Source organism: Arvicanthis niloticus, chromosome Y (assembly GCF_011762505.2).
Source record: "Arvicanthis niloticus isolate mArvNil1 chromosome Y, mArvNil1.pat.X, whole genome shotgun sequence".
Lineage (NCBI taxonomy): Eukaryota > Metazoa > Chordata > Mammalia > Rodentia > Muridae > Arvicanthis > Arvicanthis niloticus.
The window spans coordinates 1,048,257-1,062,721 of NC_133431.1; the positions used below are offsets into that span (position 1 = coordinate 1,048,257).

A 14,465-nucleotide genomic window follows, 5' to 3' on the forward strand; every position below is an offset into this window, starting at 1 on the left:
TCTTCATTGCCTAAGCTTGAACATCATGAAACTATATACAAAGTTCAAATCACCCTTAGTACATAAGTGTTTCATATTCCTACTAGGATGGCCCAGTCAGTTCCACTTAATGCATATACAGATCCAAAGTCTAAAAAGCCACATTGTTCCATAAAACAAAACAAAAAATACCACATTCAGGCCTATCATAGCAATGCTTAAGTCTGGGCTACCAACTCCTTTCTTAGATAGAATTTCCATTGCTAAGAAGAGACACTGTAGCCAATGCAATTGTGTTAAAGGCAAATATTTAATTGGCCCTGACTTACACATTCAAATGTTTAGTCCATCGCCATCAAAGCAGGAATGTTAGCATGCCTGCAGCCATGATGCTGGAGAAGGAGCTGAAAGTTCTGGATCCTCATGTGAAGGCATCCAGGGAGAGACTGCCTTCCAGCCAAGTGATAGGAGGGTCTGATTTGTACTGGCCTGAGCTCCAAAGACCACCACCCTAGGAATTCAATTCCTTCAAAAAGGTAACATCTCCCACAAGACACATCTCTTAATATTGCCACTTCTTAGGGTCAAGCATATTCAAATCAACACAGTTTATTTCTAAAATATTTTCTTCTATCTTTATAAAAAAACTAAAGTCTTTAATAAGTAATCAGTCTATTAAGGCCTTTGTGTATCACAACAGTCTTTGAGCACCTTCAATAACATCAAAAGTAATATGTGACTGCCAATACGTTATATGATCTCACCCAACACACTGACATTGAGTTTCTCGAGGTTATTTATTATGAGAAAAAATGTAACAAGCGTCAATAATCATTTCAAACTTTACAGAGATATGCACAGGCTTTACCACATTCATTACATTTGTTAAGGTTTCTCTAAAGCATGTGTTCCTTTAAGTGTTTGGAGAGTACAGTGACATGCGAAGGGTTTATCACATTGACTACATTCATAAGGTTTCACTCTGCACATTTTTCTTTGTGTATTCAGAGATGACTGTGTCCTGGAAAGGCTTTACCTCACTCATGACATTCAGATTCTCTCCAGTATGTGTTCTTTTATGTGTTGGATGGTGACCATGCTGTGCAAGGGCTTAACACCTTGATTACCTTGAGTGACTCTCATGAATGTGTTCTATTATGTAGTCACAGATAAAAGTGAATTGCCAAGGTTTGACCACAGTGATTACGTTAATGAGGGTTCTCTCCACTGTGCTTTCTGTTGTGTTAATATTCAAGCAGATTTCTCTCTTGCATGTAATCATTCCTGTCACTGCAGATGACTGAACTTGCAAATGGTTTACCACATTGATTGCATTGATAAGGTTTCTCTCCTGTACGTGTTTTTTTATAATAATTGTGATTCTAAGGTTCTGAAAAGTCTTTACGACATTGATTACATTCATGAAGTGTCTTTCCAGTATGAAATTATTAATGTTTTCCAGACTAGTGGAACATGCAAATGTTTTAGCACATTGATTATATTCATAGTTTTTCTCCAATATGGGTTCTTGCATGTTTTAGGAGGAAAAAACTTCATGGAAAGGCTTTACCACGTTGATTACATTCATGAGGTTTCGCTCCAGTATGTGTTCTTTTATGACTTTGGAGACCACTGTGCCATGAAAAGGCATTACCACATTGATTACATTCATAAGGTTTCTCTCCAGTATGTGTTCTTTTATGATATTGGAGACTACTGTGTTGTGAAAAGGCTTTACCACATTGATTACATTCATAAGGTTTCTCTCCAGTATGTATTCTTTTATGAGATTGGAGATGACTTTGTTGTGTAAAGCCTTTACTACATTGATTACATTCATAAGGTTTCTCTCCAGTATGTGTTCTTTTATGTCTTCGGAGAGTACTGTGACATGAAAAGGCTTTACCACATTGATTACATTCATAAGGTTTCTCTCCAGTATGTATTCTTTTATGAGATTGGAGATTACTGTGACATGAAAAGGATTTACCACATTGGTTACATTCATAAGGTTTTTCTCCAGTATGTGTTCTTTTATGGATTTGGAGATGACTTTGTTGTGTAAAGCCTTTACTACATTGATTACATTCATAAGGTTTCTCTCCAGTATGTGTTCTTTTATGTCTTTGGAGAGTACTGTGACAGGAAAAGGCTGTACCACATTGATTACATTCATAAGGTTTTTCTCCAGTATGTTTTCTTTTATGGATTTGGAGATTACTTTGTTGTGTAAAGCCTTTACCACATTGATTACATTCATAAGGTATCTCTCCAGTATGTGTTCTTTTATGGATTTGAAGATTACTTTGTTGTGTAAAGCCTTTACTACATTGATTACATTCATAAGGTTTCTCTCCAGTACGTGGTTTTTTATGATATTTGAGATCACTGTGGTCTGAAAAGGTTTTACCACATTGATTACATTTATAAAATTTCTCTCCAGTATGTGTTCTTTTATGAGATTGGAGATGACTGTGACATGAAAAGGCTTTACCACATTGATTACATTCATGTGGTTTCTGTCCAGTATGACTTCTTTCATGCCTGCAACAATAATGGGCACATATGAAAACTTTACCACATTCATAGCCTGATCACTCATTTTACAAATATTTATAAATTTTACAGTTGGTCTACTAATAAAGAACACTCAGATCTTAAGGTTTTATCAATTTGATGTTCATGGTTGTACTTTCTCACTGTGGGTTGCTTTACCTCTTTGAAAATACCTGTGATGGTAAGAGCATTTATTACATGGCTCACATTTACAGAATCCTTTTTCTATATGAGATTTCTATATGATGTTTTTAACATGTCATAAGAAATATGGGATAACTCAGAGCATTAAAACAGTGATTGCATTCTTAGTTTTTCCTGTAGTGTGCATCACACAAGAGCAGCACTGTGAACCAGGATGAACAAAAGAATTTACAAACTTCTAGTACCCATAGAGATTTTCTGCAGTGTGACTTTGGGGATGTTCCCAGTAAAGTCAGGAAACCAATTAATTGCAAATGGCTATCATATTCAGAAAGTCTACCAAAGGCAGAATACTACATGTCTTCTCATTGTTCTGAAGGAGATAGATGTATGTTGTTTCTTTTAGTATCTCTATGGTCACATGGTTTCATCCATTCTGACAATTGATACACCCATTAAAAAAGAATAACAAATGAAAGGTTTCCACATTGAATTTACATGCATTGACTTTTTGTTCATTGCAGACATGATTAATGTTTCTCCACAACAACATTCTTGACTCTCATAAACTGACAAAACACTAAACTTAAAATTTTCACTACAAGTATATGAGTATCACCAACTTTATCATGGAGTATTTGCTTATTAGAAGGTTATGGATACATGTTTATCACTATTCAATGTGCAACATCTAAATGTTATGAGACTATACAAATTGGTAGTTCCACAACATAGCTCTAATGGAGATACAAATCAAATAAAGGAATCGCTTAAGGCATTGTTTCCTTCTCTTCTTTCTTACAGAATTGCCTTGCAAACACCAATCACATAACTGATATTAAGGTACATAATTTTGGGTGAATTTATAATCACAGCTACAATAAAAGGACTGATATTTTACACACTTGCTTTCCATTAGAGCTTCCAGATCATATTAAACTTTCCTCACAGGCATATTTGTATCAGCTTATACATTAAAATTACCTTTCATGACTTCTAGACATTTGACGTTGTTCTTCAGTATGATGGCCTTCCAAATTATAGCCTAAAACACGGTACCAGAAGATGAAAGATATGGGATTGGAATTAGGCAACATTCAAGTTACTCTGAATTTTCACAGCAATGAACCTGATTTATTCAACTCAATATTACTTGTTCTCTATTGAAATAAGATATGATCATCAGTAACCCAGAAACATTTTTCCCTTATATTGAGAAGCAAAAATAAATTCACAGTCTTACCTATAGCAGTGAGGTTCCAGTAGGTCTCAAGCATCACATCTTTGTAGAGATTCTTCTGAGAAAGATCCAGCAAATTCCACTCTTCTGCAGTGAAGTCCACATGCACATCGTCAACACTCACTGCTTCCTAAAATATCACATACATGTGTACAACACAAGGCCTGATACTGACATCACTACAAAGTAAATTATGCTTCCTAGACAATATAATCATATAATTCAGGTGATTCCTCCACTTATTTTCTAACACAAAAATTATAATATAATCACCATGTCAGTTTAGAAAAAACATGAAATATAAGGTTCACCTGTGTCACTTCTGAACCCTTTGAATAGGATATAGCTTTGAAACACAAATGGCAACTGAGAGGGATATGCAGGGGGAAACAGATCAACTGTACTGAGCACACATCTGAAAAGCTGTATGAACAATTACTAACTACAAATGTGATGGGCAAGCTGTGTGTATTTGTTCATGTCTTTAATCATAAAGGTACAGGTATGTCATTGAGCTGGATGCCAGCAAGGGCCATGCAATGAGTTTTAGGACAGCAAAAGTTAAATGTTAGGAACCTCACTCTGCTACAAAAATAAACCAGGGAAAAATGATAGAATGAACTCACAGTTCATTACTGAAGTTTCTGCAAAGAATTATAAATTCACTGTAGTTCTGTATTTATCTTACATAAACATAAAGTGAACCAGTTCAAACAGCAACATTAATTAAATTATACTAGAAGGGAATGCATGTTTAAACAGTTAAAAATAGATAGATGAAAATATTGGTAATATATATGTTGATCAGAAATAACATAGTTCAAGAGATATATTGAAAGGTCTTGCTAGTCTTCCACATAATGGTGGTCAATTTCAAGCATACACATGTGGACCAACACCTGTCCATTTCTTCAGCATCAGGAGTTCTGAGGCCATCTTCTGACAACAGTAAAGATAAGACACACATGATATTCATATTCATGTACTCAGCCATAATACACTTATTTATTCAAAAATTTCACATCAAACATAAGAGTTAGTCAGAACGTCATACACCTGCAATTCAATGAATCTGAAGCATCAGATAATATTGATGACATGAGCAGAAGCCATCCGGAGAAATAGAATATAATCTATATATTAGGCTAAATTTCAAAATTAAATATGTGGATGAAGACCAGCACAAAATCATGTGCTTATTGAACAAAAACATATCAGGGAGCTTATGTGGTTTCTATATCTACAATCAAGACAGAAAGGGCTACACTGAAAATTTTGGTCTAGAAAAACAAATCAGAATGAATTATGTTAAAAATATAAAACCACCAGGTTTGCAAAATAGCATAGCATTGAACAGCAAATGTGTGCACAGTATCTTATGTGATTGAGGGACAGAGTCCAAATGGGGAATGTATGCGAGCATGAGAAGAAAGCTGAAGGATCAGATTCAACCACAACACTGGAGACACCCAGAACAAAAATTTATCCTGTCTAAAAAAATGCAGAAGGAAAGCTGGAGCAGAGACTGAAGGAGCGGACAATGAAAACTCACTCAATTGGAGACAAACATGGACAAGTTTGAATTTATGACATTATTAAGGATAATCTATGATGCTCCCACACAGGATTCTTGCATAATTGTCCATTGAGAGGCTCCACCCAGAAGCTGACTGAAGCAGAATCAGAGATCCACAGTCAAAAATTGCATGTATCTTGGTAACTCTGATGGAAAAGTTGGGGAAAGGATTGAAGGCCCTCAAGAGGACAGGAACTCCATAGAAAGACCAGCAGACTCAACTAACCTTGACCCTTGGGGACATTAGGAAACTGAGACAAAAATAATAACACACACAGGCTGGACAAAGGACTGATGGGCTGTAAGTAGCAGATGTGCAGCTCAGTCTTCATGATGGTGCTCCAACACCTGTAGCAAGAGCTGTCCCTAAAGCTGCTGTCTATCATTGGAATATGTTCCCATAACTGGGCTGCCACATCTGGCCTCAGTGGAGAGGATGCATCTCACCCAATAGAGACTTGATACACCATCATGGATACCCATGGTCCCACACCCTCTCAAAGGACAAACAGAAGATACAGGAGGAACTCTGTGAAGGCAGGTGACCTAGAGTAGGAACTCCACTAAGTTCAGAGCCATTTTACTTATAACAACTTGAAACTGGAGAGAATCCAGATGCTGCTCAACCAAAATGTGAGAACCATAGAAAATGTGATTCATTTACAAAATAAAACATTATTTAGTTATCAAATACAATGACATCATGAATTTTGTGGGCAAATACAACTAGATATTATTATCTCAGTGAGGTAACCCAGATCTAAAAGCACATGCATGTGTGTACTCAATTACAAGTTAATAATAATCATAAAATACAGGAAACCCACACTACATTTCATAGACACAAAAAACTAAACAACAAGGAAGGCCGAAATGAGCACAGTTTACTCTCACTCAGAAGGGGGAGTAAAGCTATCATAGGAGGCAGATGGAAGAAAGAGAACTGAATGAGAGAACAGATAAGAAGGGGGAATCGGGGAGAACCAGCAACAGGTGTGGCGAGAAACAAGAGAAGGCCAGGGGGGAAAATGAATCAAAATCTTCAGCTGGCTGGGGGTGAGGAGGTACATTTAAAATGTGCCAGAGACCAAAAATAGGTACCAAGGATTCTAAGGTTGATCTTAGCTGAGATGCATACCAGTGAGATATGGATGCTGAAGAGGCCACATCCTGCAGTCAGGTAGGACCCTTAATGGAGAGTTAAAGACCCCAACCAATCCAAAAATCTTTCTACCCAAAATTTGTCCTGTCCACAAGAATACAATCTACAACATAGATTCTGTACAGCAGCCAAATAACCCTTTGATACCATTTGGTTGTTGTTCTAACTTGCTACTCTGCTGCTGTGATTGAATCCTCTAAGCAAAAGCATCTCAGGTAATAAATGGTTATTGTACATGGTTCTGTCAGATCACAGTCCATCATTTTGGGAGCTTAGATTAGAAACTGAAAGCAAAAAGCATGGACAATTAACTCAGCCATTCTGGATTTCTGACGGGGTTGTATGATATATGGTCTCATAGCCAATCCTGGCTATTTACTTTGAGAGAAAATTTTTGAGTGGATGGTTTTCAGCTGACACTCATTCTAAAGCCAAGGAAACATCCAGGTTCAGAATTAAGAGTTTTAGTTAGGATAGATGACAGAGGTTCTGGTTAGTCAACAAAATGATGGACTGGGTATTTGGACTATCTTGTACCTCACTGGTACAAATTGGCATAATTATGCTCTAATTGTATTTTGAGGGAAATTTTTATTTTAACAGGAAGGGTGATATGTAAGAAGAACTAAGGTCGGAAGGTGTACCAAGAGGAAGAGAAGGAGTAAGGAGAGGAGGAGAAAAAGGAAAGGAGAAGCTAGGTGATGAGAGAGAGAAAGAGAGAGAAAAGGGGGGGCATGGAGGCAAATGTTCACGTGTCTCCACCAGTCAAAGATAGTTTATATATCTAGGTTGGGTATTGGGTTACACTTCTGATTCAGCATTAACAAAATTATAATGCCTTTAGTTAATATTTTTAAAAAGAGTATAAAAGGAAAAAGGAAAAAGGGGCATGGGATAGGTGTTTTATTGGGGGTGGGGGGGTGGGGAAAAGGGATGGCATCTGAAATGTAAATAAAATATACCATAAAAAAAGCATGGACAAACACTGTCTCCTGTCTTGCTCTCTTGCATGGTCAATGTCTCATGCTCAGCATGCTCTCTCATCCAGCTCAGGACCACTCACTTGCTTTGGGATATTGCAATACTCAGTGGAAGAGCCTTCCTAATCAATCATCAACACTATCTTTCACAGACATAGCACCCAGTCCTTCTGATGAGGGCAGGCCCTCAACTGTGGCTCCTTCAGATGACTGTAGCTCTGAAATGCTGAGAACTGAAAACAACAATAACACAGACACAATAATAAATGAGGAACTTGTTACAACAAAACCCCAAAAATTTAACCATATCAATTACAGGATCCCCTGCCACCACAAGAGGGAGTTGGAGATGTGGCTGAGCCAGGACAAAATAGGGAGGGCACCTGGCTCAGAGCAGGGAAGGATACACTGGAATGGGAAGCTCAGAGCCTGTGCTGACCTGGGGTGAGCATCTTTAACCCTGGGTTCTCAGGCCAGTGCTACCAAAGAGGAGGCTAAAACAGCTGAAAGGTGGACAGAAAAGCAGATTGTCTCACACAACACAAACGATCACCACAAAGGACAGGATCTCTGGTCCAAGGAAGATATGCTAAATTTGTGACAATCAATGAAGAACAACCTCCCATCTTATGACAGCTCCAAGTTCAAAACTACAGAGTCACAGATGAACTGGGCAGAGGGTAGTTCAGGAGGTGGGAAATGAGGTCTTTGTCTTTCTACCCTGCAAAACAAGGTAGGCAGAGCCTGATTTTGCCCTGGATGCTGTCTCGAAGAGCTCTCTGTCATGGACTAGTCAATGGGCCTAGGTTCTGTTGTTAAGAAGGATTTAACCCAAGGTGTGGGGCTGGTAACTAAATCAATTAGGGTGGAGTCTGTCTCATTTCCTCAGGGAGAGAATGACAAAGTGCCACACACAATACAGACAGCCACAAGGGGGCAGTAAAAGCTACCCAGAAGATTCCTCCACTTGGACAAAGGAGAAAATGAAGACAAGATGGCAACTGTGAGCCCTGTAGCAGGGCTCCAAGTTTGCTCTAACGTTCTCAGAAATTAAGACCAGAAAAACAATGTCTACTATACCAGGCTCTGGAACATCTTTGAAGCACTTTGGGCTCAGACTTTCCAGTGTATCCACTGTAGCAGGGTTCCACGTTGAATTTAGTCATCTCCCTACACAGATACTCAAGAAAAATCTGAAAACCAAGGCACACACACACAATTCTGGAAGAAAAGCCACTGACACAGAAACAATGGTGGATATTAAAAATTGGCCTTTCAATCCTTAACTTGGGAGTCCTGAGGGTCTTGGGATTCCAGTCAATGCACTAAGATGTTATGTCCAAGTTAGAGAGACCCCAATGACCAACAAGGAGCCTATTGTAATGCAAACACATGGAGGTCTTTATTATGAGCTCTGTAATAAGGATTCTCACCAGTCAGCCTCACATAAGCTCGAATCTGAGAGACCAAGTCTAGGGGTGCTGGGTATTTATTGCAGTTATAGAAAGATTGGGACATTAACATACAGGTCAGCAGCTTAATATTTTAAAAACTACATGACTGGCATAATCTGCAGGAACCAATCAAGGGGGCAAAATCAACTGTCAACCATGATGGGTAGGCTAACTTTTTCTCTGTAAGGTGTATTAGTTATCAATATGTAGCTTAACCCTGCAGTTGTACCTTGACTGGCTGTTGACAAGAGGGGCTTGTCATAGGATATTTGCTCAAGTGGACTTTGTGTGCTCTCAGAAACAGAATTGATTGGGCATTACAAACTCATCTTTGTGCCTGAGGTCCTGAGTATTGAAAGATGCTCCTGTTCAAGCACAAGCCATGCATGGCAGTCAAAAAGGTAGTTTGTCCAAAGACCTACCTCACTATCTGTTACTGCACTGTCTGGAACAGTTTTCCTGAGCAGGTACCCCACAGCTCTGGAATTTCAAAATATTAGGGTTTCAAAGGTAACTTTAGTATTACAGCTTCTTGGTCCAGTATCTGGGATCCACACATGATCATCTGTGCTCCACAAAACAGATTGGGTCACTTCTCCAGCTCTTCCATCTATAGCACTCTAGGTTCTGCTTGACTCCACTTTACTGCTGCTGCTGTTCTTTCTGCTCATCCCATCGGACTGATATCTTCAATATGCTGGGTTCTACCCTGCGACTAGGATTCACTGTTTTCCTCTCCTGCACTCCCTTTACTGGGCCAAGCCTTAGCTGCTCTGCATGAGATTCATTTATGCCTTTGAAACCAATACCACCTGGGTGATTCTCACACATGATCAAATCCAGGTGCACAACAAAGGACAACCTTGGCTGTCTCTGGAACACAGCTTCTTTGTCCTCTCAGAAAAAACCCACCACAAGATTTCACCTCAGTGATGCTGGTTTCTTCTTCATCCCCACTAATTTTTTAACTACAGCCAACCATTATCAATTGTCTCAGTTGTCTCTTCTATTCTTTCCTCCTAGAGCCACAAGGACAAACTGCTGAGTTCCTCTGCTTGCTGGGGCTGGAACATGACTCCTTCTATTACACCATCACCAGCTTTCTATTTTTCAACAACTTCACTGCCTAAGCTCGGCTGTCCTGGATCTTACCCAGTTGATGAACCTTGAACTCAGAGGTCTGCATGGCTCTGTCTCCTGAATGCTGGGTAATACATGTGTAACACTTTTTGTGTATCTAAGCTTTTCATTACCTAAAACTTGTTCTGTACCAGGAAGACTTGAATCAGAGAACTGCTTGTCGCTTTTCTTCTGGGATTTAATGCGTGTACCTCCATGCTTGTACTTAAGTACTTTATTTTAGATCTTAAAATGAAAGCCCAGAATAGTAATCACAGTAGATCGATGGTCAGTTTCACACATACTGGTGACCTTGTGTCCTCATGAAAACGATGACCAGGTGACAATTGAAAGATATAAAAATTTATAAAGGTTATGGGAAGTTTTTATGACCCCCTAGAGCTGAGCCAAGAATGTAGGCCAACTGGTTCACTAGCTCCAGGTTCCAGGAACTGGCTGACCACAAAGAAGGTAGAACTAAAAATACAGGTCAGCTGGGTCGTTCCGAGAACTGGCTGACCACAAAGTAGATGGTTGAGGAAGATTCAATTCCTGAGAAAAACATGTACAAGATGTTTCCCACATGACCGACTGAATAATGGGCTGGAACTTTCCACTATTTTTATGATACCCTTCCTTGGTTTTCCCCTCACTCCCCTGGTTTGTGTTTTTTTTTCCTTTAAATACCTTTCTCCCCCTGACCTCCTAGTAGACGCTCCTCATTATGAGTCTTGACCTCAGCCCGGCTGATTCCTGAAATAAAGCCTCTTGTGTCTTGTGAGTTACTGAGTGATTGCGATATCCCGAGACTAGAGTGAGTGTCTCCCCTCCTGGGGGTCTTTCAATAATAACGCCCAACACAATACAGTTCTCCTTTGTACAAGTCTGGGGGTGTGTCCATAGGTCCGCCTGCCAGTACCTGTAAGCAACTCCAGTCATGCCCCTGCCTCAGATTCATGGGCAACCTGGGGCCTCCGCTTCCACCCGCCTGTCATGGTACCTGGAGGCTCCAGTCATCTCCCCATCTGCAGCAGCCCTGCAGCGGGTGATCAGATTGCATCGCTTGGTCTGTGACGTCAGAAGGAGGCCACGGATACCACCGGAACAGAGGTGCTTTTCCCAGACTGTGATGGTGGCAATGGTTGTCTCCTGGTGCAGTCACTGGGCTCTGGTCGGGATTTCCATACATCATGCCTGTGTGCCAGTCCAGCGCCTTCATGGGAAATGTAGTCTTCCACTGGCTGCCATCATTCTTTTTCCTCGTGGCCTCATGGGATATGTAGTTCGAAGGCCGGCTGCCATATTGGAATGAGGTTGATGCGCGTGCGCATTTAGTTCTTTGACCACCATTTTGGCAGGAGTCCTTATGGGAAATGTAGTCTCCAGCTGCTATCTCTGAGTAGCCCTGGCAATCACTGAACTCACTCTGTTGCCCAGGCTGGCCTTGAACTCAGAAATCTGCCTGCCTCTACCTCCCAAGTGCTGGGATTAAAGGCATGCGCCATCAATTATTGATCATTATTGGCTATTGATTAATATTGATTATTGATTAGCACTGTCTGCTGATTATCAATTATTGGTTATCAAGATTATTGACCACTTTTGGTTATTGACTAGTATTGAATATTGGCCATCTATTAGTATTGATTATTGATTAACATGATTATTGATCATTATTCCATCACCATCATCCCCCTGCCTCTGCCTCCCGAGTGCTGGGATTAAAAGCCACCACTGCTCAGCTACACCTGTCTTCTTTGTTTGGTTTTTTGTTTGTTTGTTTTGAGATAGGGTTTCTCTGTGTAGCCCTGGCAGACAAGCCACTGACACAAAAACAATGGTGGATCTTAACAACTGGCCTTTCAATCCTTTAATTGGGAGTCCTGAGGGTCTTGGGTCAATGCACCAAGATGTTATGTCCAAGCCACAGAGACCCCAAAGACCAACAAGGAGCCTATTGTAATGCAAACACATGGAGGTCTTTATTATGAACTCTGTAATAAGGATTTTCACCAGTCAGCCTCACATGAGATCGAAACTGAGAGTCTAGAGGTGCTGGGTATTTATTGTAGTTACAGCAAGATTAAGACATTAATACACAGGTCAGCAACTTAATATTTTAAAAACTACATGTCCAGCATAATCTTCAGGAACCAATCAAGGGGGTAAAACCATCTGACAACCATGATGGGTAGACTAACTTTGTCTCTGTAAGGTATATTAATTATCTATATGTCGCTTAACCCTGCAGTTGTACCTTGAATGGCTGTTGACAAGGAGGGCTTGTCATAGGATGTTTGCTCAAGTGGACTTTGTGCACTCTCAGAAACAGAATTGATTGTGCCTTACAAACTCATCTTTGTGCCTGAGGACCTGATTATTGAAAAACGCTCCTGTTCAACCACAAGCCATGCATGGCAGTAGAAAAGGTACTTTGTCTAAAGACCTGCCTCACTATCTGTTACTGCAGATCCTAATATCAGTTGCACTTACTCTGAGACAGTATACCAGTGGAAGTTGCCTCTCCCCCTGTGCATCATCTTATAGGTAAGATAGACAATCCCCACCTGCCCTTCCTTTCCTGCCTCATCCCTGTGTCTCAGCCCCACTTGGGCAGACAGTTCCTTTTCAACCACATGCTTTACCTGCCAAGACACAAGGTAAGCTTTCTATAAATCTACCACACTGTCTGTTATCCCAGATGCAATGATCACAGTTTTCCCTAGCACTGTACTAAACACCAGAGGCAGCTTTACCTGTGTCCTGACTATGTCTGCCTGTGGATGCTAAGATCATCTCTTCCTGCCCAACTCTTCTCCCTGCTCCCAACATTAGCAAGCATTCCCTCTTGAGCATACCCACCCAAACAAGACAAATCCAGAAATCAGTACTGAGATAATAATCACTTCAAACCCAGAGACCTAGCCACCAACCTAGGAATATAATAAATAACAGCCAGAAAAAATAAGTCACCGAAAGTGCCGACCTATCCTATCACAGCAGGTCCTGAGAAATTAAAACATACAACAGATATGGTACAAAAGAGGTTGTTTGGGGGCAGGGAGATGAGTGAGAATCTGGGGAAAGGAATGAGGCACAGATGAGGACCTGCAGACAGACAGACAGACAGACAGACAGACAGACAGACAGGGAGGGAGCAGTGAAAGAGCCCTGAAAGTAAACAAAGAGAATAGAGAGAAGGCATGAACTGAGACAGGGAACAGAGAGAGCTGTGTAGCTGGTGGTCCGTGAATATAAAGCACACCTGACAACAGCAGCAGCTGATGGAGGCAGGGAATGTCTTAAGCAGTTGCTAAGTCCCTGAGAGCAGAGCATTGAAATTGCCTGTGCACTGACAACTACAGAGACAAGGTTCACCCACAGAACGGGAAAGGAAGAGAGAGTCTCAGATATTAAGGATGAATAGGACAAAATGAATACATTGGGTAAAAAAATGTGGATCCTAAAAGTTTCCTGACCCTAAACAACTAGGAATTCTTCAACATATGAGATAGGAAAACTACAGATGATTGGAATAGAAGAAGAAGAAGAAGAAGAAGAAGAAGAAGAAGAAGAAGAAGAAGAAGAAGAAGAAGAAGAAGAAGAAGAAGAAGAAGAAGAAGAAGAAGAAGAAGATCAGCCCAAAGATCTAGAAAATATTTTCAAAGAAATAATAATGGAAATTTTCCTAAACCAAAGAACATGCATGTTAATGTACAAGAAGCATCCAAAACACCCAAGAGACTGGAGGGGAAAAAGTCTTTTTACCTAATAATAATCAAACACTAAACATAAAAAATAAAGCAACATAAAGAACTGCAATGGAAAAAATTAACAAAAACTAAACGAAAGAAAAACAAGTAATGTATGAAAGCAGATTTGTTAGATTTATGCCTGTCTTCTTAAAAACAGGTTTTGTTTGTTTGCTTGCTTTGGAGACACAGTTTCTCTGTGTAGCCCTGGCTGTCCTGGAACTCACTCTGTAGACCAGGCTGGCCTCGAACCCAGAAATCCCCCTTCCTCTGCCTCCCAAACGCTGAGATTAAAGGTGTGTTTCATCACTGCCCAGCTATACCTGTCTTCTTAATGTATACTGTAAAAGACAAAAGGATTTGGACACATGTGCTGCAGAGTCAGAGAAACCACCTGTGTTTCTACAGGAAAGCAACTGGTCCAAATGTTTGGGGGCAGATTCAGAATCAGCCATGACAGTGATGTTACTCAGAGGTCACCTCCTGATCTAACACCGGAGGGG

General features: G+C 40.2%; 1 protein-coding gene and 1 pseudogene across 1 annotated transcript in view; one reads left to right on the forward strand and one right to left on the reverse strand.

Moving 5' to 3' along the window:
- The window catches only part of LOC143437248 (uncharacterized), a 49,589-nt gene extending 38,964 nt beyond the window's left edge, over positions 1-10,625 (forward strand). The window contains exon 6 of the mRNA XM_076922084.1: positions 10,115-10,625. The gene's annotated coding sequence lies outside the window, so the exon portion shown is untranslated. The remainder of the gene's footprint in view (positions 1-10,114) is intronic.
- LOC143437250 (uncharacterized) lies at positions 1,224-3,683 on the reverse strand (annotated as a pseudogene).
- Positions 10,626-14,465: the final 3,840 nt, after the last annotated feature.